Source organism: Nematolebias whitei, chromosome 15, assembly GCF_014905685.2.
Source record: "Nematolebias whitei isolate Nwh7 chromosome 15, NemWhi1, whole genome shotgun sequence".
In the NCBI taxonomy this organism is placed as follows: domain Eukaryota; kingdom Metazoa; phylum Chordata; class Actinopteri; order Cyprinodontiformes; family Rivulidae; genus Nematolebias; species Nematolebias whitei.
This window is the reverse complement of record NC_056512.1, coordinates 5,151,821-5,156,668: the sequence shown is the minus strand read 5'-3', so window position 1 is coordinate 5,156,668 and position 4,848 is coordinate 5,151,821. Positions and strand designations below refer to the sequence as shown.

At 37.8% G+C, this 4,848-nt stretch overlaps 1 long non-coding RNA gene across 1 annotated transcript in view; it reads right to left on the bottom strand.

Moving 5' to 3' along the window:
* Nucleotides 1-3,222, bottom strand: part of LOC119422012 — an 8,891-nt gene extending 5,669 nt beyond the window's left edge. The window contains exons 1-2 of the long non-coding RNA XR_005187390.1: nucleotides 3,118-3,222; nucleotides 2,910-2,969 (exon numbers count right to left, since the gene is read on the bottom strand). This is a non-coding gene — a long non-coding RNA (uncharacterized LOC119422012). The remainder of the gene's footprint in view (nucleotides 1-2,909; nucleotides 2,970-3,117) is intronic.
* Nucleotides 3,223-4,848: the final 1,626 nt, after the last annotated feature.

Below are 4,848 nucleotides of genomic sequence, written 5' to 3'. Positions count from 1 at the left end.
GGGGCGAAACGTTTCTTTTTAACAAAAAAACGAAGTCCAGATGACATCTCTTTAGACTCGTTTATCCTTAACTTTGCTGTATGTATTTTATATTCTTTATGTATTTTATATTCTGTATGTATTTTATATTTCAATTTATTCCTGTTGATCTTTGCACTGTGCTTGTTGTTTGTTTTAGCACAATCTTTCTGATATGTTTCGGGGCCGAGATGGTGTAGAGGCAGGGCAGCCGGCTTGGGACCCGAGAGTCCCAGGTTCGATCCCCAGTCACTGCACATCACGTGGCGTCTCTGGGCAGCACGTCTAATCCCCAAAATGTCCCCCGGGCGCTTTCAATAGCTGCCCACTGCACCACCTGGTGGTGGATGGGTTAAATGCAGAGACTAATTTCGCCATTGTATGGAAACATACAGTGCTGACATTGTGATGACATTATTATTATTATTATTACTGTAAAGTGTCCTTGGGTGTCCTGAAAGGCACTTTTTAAATAAAATTATTATATATATAGTGGCAGCCATCTTGGATTTTGAAATGGCAGCCCAGTTTTGGGTAGGAACTTTCCTTACTCCTAGATGCAGCCGCACACCAACATGGAAGTCAACACTTCACTTATTTTTCAAATTATCATGCTCACAACATACATGAACAAATGGATGGAGGGTAATTCCAATTCACCCTCTTCGCTCCGCGAAGGTAGGAAATAAAGCAAAGGTAAGACATGTGTGTTTACATATTTATTGCTGTGTGTCTCCTTCCTGTTTATTCATAACTTCCTGTATTTGAATCCTGCTGACAGTAAATCTAGATATAGAATACGATTCCTGTAGTTGTGACCTTTCATTAAAGCAATTCAGGAGTTACACCTTTATTACGATGGTATCTACCATTGGTGTCCAACAGGGTGGACATGTTGGACTCCATTTGGACACTTTGAAATATGCATGGACGTACTCTGATAAAAAATATGTCCAGAATAATCATTTTTGGTGTTATTTGTTATCATATTTGAACAGGTAATAGGTAAGGCTTGATGCTGCATCCTCATGTAATTTTTCAGTCCATCCCTCCAAATGCATAAACATAAATAAATAATTTTTAAAAATTCAGAAGAGGAAAAAAAAATTGTGATTTTTGGGTGTTTCAATTTGAATAACTACCGTAATTTCCATTGTATAAGCCGCTACTTTTTCTCACACATTGTACCCACAGTTTATATGCAGGAGTGGCTAATTTATGTATTTCTTAATTTTTATTTGTATATCTTATTTTGACAAGCTTCCTGCCATCTCTCGGCAGCTTACTAACATTTTCCCTCAGGTAACAGGATTTCACATTTCCTACCATAACTAATGAATAATAATGAAAGCTGAGGGTGATGGGGATGTTTTGTCCCCGAGACTGCCCGCCTTTGCTGCAGCCGCTCGCTCTAACGCACTTCAGATTTGTCCATTTTCAGAAAAAGACGTGGCGTGGATTATTGATCATAACTCTGGTTTTACTTGACCTATCAACACAATTTAAAAACTGGTGTGTAGATTTAAGTCTGTACTTATGATAAATTAAAATGCAATTGCTGAGGTGCTGTGTTTTTCCCGCTAGTGCAGGGGTGTCAAACTCATTCACAAAAGGGGGCCAAAATTAAAACCTTTTTCAAACTAAGGGCCAATTTCAGAATTTGCATTAACTCAAATCAGATACCTAACAACTTTTCTTGATCATAGGTTCCTCAACAAGAGTTTGATTGGTCTCATTTTGATGTTCTCTGTTGTGCTTTCGACATCATAATCAAAGATTACTGAAAAAAGTTCAAGAGATAGAAGTATTTTATGTTTCACATATCATCTTGGAGGCCAGATAAGATGTCAACAAGGGCCACATTTGGCCCCTGGGCCTTGAGTTTGACACATGCGCTAGCACAACTGAAATGGGTCATGTAACTATCACGTGCCGAAGTGACGATTTGCTCCAAAGGTAGAGAAAAAAATTGTCAGTCAGAGTAGGCGGTGCCAGACACGTGAGTAGGCAGCGAAATTGCCGCCTGTTATTGAGAAGACAGAGCGCCACTTCTTTTTAACTCCGCTCTCCAGTAAAACTGTATTTTGTCCCGGTGTGATGAACTCCATCTTCTGCATTCTACAACCCACCTTACTGTTAGTGATTGGTCAAGACAACGCAGGACTCAGTGTGACTGAATGTAATCCCTGTCTATTAACTAAAGTTAAACTGAGGTGGACCAGTGGGCTGTCTCGCTCTCAAGTCGGAAATCCGCACTTTAATCCCTGCGAATGGTGTTCTTCAAGGACCAGGGCTGGGAACCACTTGTTATGAGAACAGTGAATCATGAACATTTGTTTAATTTGCTCTCTTCTTGATTGTTCCTTTAATTTTTTCTGAATTCAAGAACACAGCTGAACAGAAATATTCGCATTACATAATGTTTTATCACGTTTTCAGTCATTAACATGGGAACAAAATCACTGAATTCTTTACAAAAATGTCCAGAAATAGTCAGATCTTATTCCCACTACTCTGAACAAAACTATTTAGATTTTGTTTGATTCATACTTTGTTTTCCTTGTAATTTTATTTAGACAAAACCATGGAAATGTGTGGGGTTTTTTTGTCAATAACATTCAAAATAATTGTTTTATGTATATAAATGTTTGTTCAGTGCCCTGAGATGACTTCTGTTGTGACTTGGTGCTATATAAATAAACTGAATTGAACTGAATTAAGAGTCAACTTTCAATACTTCAATTTTCTTGTTTATTGCCTTTTATTCTCATTAATTCCCATTATTCCAAAGAAAGTTTCCAATTTTGAAAATTTCCAGAATTTTGCAACCTTAAGTTAAATAAGAATAGAAAGAATACAGTATTTAAAAAAAGAACAAGAATGGGACTTACTCTCATCTTCATCATCTGAGTCAGAGATGTCAACTCCTCCCTCATGGATGGTGACCCTCTCTGAAAAACATTCACAAAGTTCATCCTGACAGAAAACCAAGAAATCCACAAATATTACCTTTCAACTCTAATACAAATGAGTTCTGCTTAAATCAAGAGTTTCCTGAATAAAACGTGATTTCTGAGCCTTGCTGTGAGGAAAACATACTTGGAGTGAAGTGGGAGACCACCATCTTCAGACAGGCACACAGGTAGACGGTCTGAGCCGACACCAGGTTACCCAGGAAGGCCATGAACTCATTCACTACAAGCTGGCTGCGGCCAACCCAGGGAAGCCTCTGGAAGAAGACACACAGAAAAAACACTAAAGAAGACTTTCAGTTTGTCAGTGTTTTTAAAACAGTACACAGATCTTCAATCTGTGTCAGGCTCTGTTTCATGGAACATCAGAGCCTACATAGAGTTCACTACTAAAGCCAGGGTTGAAACTATATCCGACTCAGTATTCCCTCTGTGGGAACAATGCTAACAGACCACAATAAAGGACTCGCACATCTTGTGGACTGGGGCTGTTCCTCCATGAAGCGCTTCAGCTCTGAACATTTTCTTACATTGTCTAATGTACAGTGGTATTTAAAGTTTGTGAATTCTTTGGAATTTTCTATATTTATTTGCATAAATATGACCTATAACATCATCAGATTTTCACACAAATCCTAAAAGTTGATAAAGAGAACCCAGTTAAACAAATGAGACAAAATATTATACTTGGTCATTTATTTATTGAGGAAAATGGTCCATTACTACATATATGTGAGTGGTAAAATTATGTGAACCTCGGCTTTCAGTATCTGGTGTGTCTTTCAGTATCTGGTGTGTCTTTCAGTATCTGGTGTGTCTTTCAGTATCTGGTGTGTATCTTTGGTAGAACCACTTGTGTGCTTCAGGTCATTGTCTTGCTGCATGACCCACCTTCTCTTGAGATTCAGTTCATGGACAGATGTTCTGACATTTTCCTTTAGAATTCTCTGTTATTCAGAATTCCTTGTTCCATCAATGACAGCAAGCTGTCCTGGCCCAGATGAAGCAAAACAGGCCCAAACCATGATACTACCACCACCATGTTTCACAGATGGGATAAGGTTCTTCTGCAGGAATGCAGTGTTTTCCCTTCTCCAAACATAACACTTTTCATTTAAACCAAAAAGTTTGATTTTGGTTTCATCTGTCCACAAAACATTCTTCCATCAGTGTTCTGGCTTGTCCATGTGATCTTTATCAAACTGCAGATGAGCATCAATGTTCTTTTTGGAGAGCAGTGTCTTTCTCCTTAAATCCTGCCATGCACACCATTGTTGTTCAGTGTTCTGATGGTGGACTCATAAACATTAACATCAGTCAATGTGAGAGAGGCCTTTAGTTGCTTATGCCCCTTTTCCATAGTATCTTTTAGTACCGGTACAGCATGGTTCGACTCAGCTTGGTATGGTACACGTGGTGTTTCCATAGCCCCTTTCATTATGCTTTCAGTACAGGTTCGAAGTTTCTGGTACATTAGAAAGAATACAGTAGGGCTGCAACTAACAATTATTTCAATAATCGATTCATCGGGCGATTATTTTTTCGATTAATCGATGAATCGGAATTAAAAAAAAAAAAAAAGTTTTAATTTCCACCCCTTTATTCCAAAATTGAACATTTGACTGACATAGCAATTCACACAAAAAACAGGCTGCTATTTGACTATTCTGTTAGTAAAAGATTGAATAATAGAAAAATAAAAGTTAGTCAAATAGCTTAAAAAAATATATGTACACAAAAATATATACAAATGTATCTTTATACCTGCACAATATGTAGCTACTTTGTAAAATGTGTCATTGAGGAAAGAGTGTAACCTGGATTAAAAGTGTGGATTATTGTAACCTGGATTAAAAGT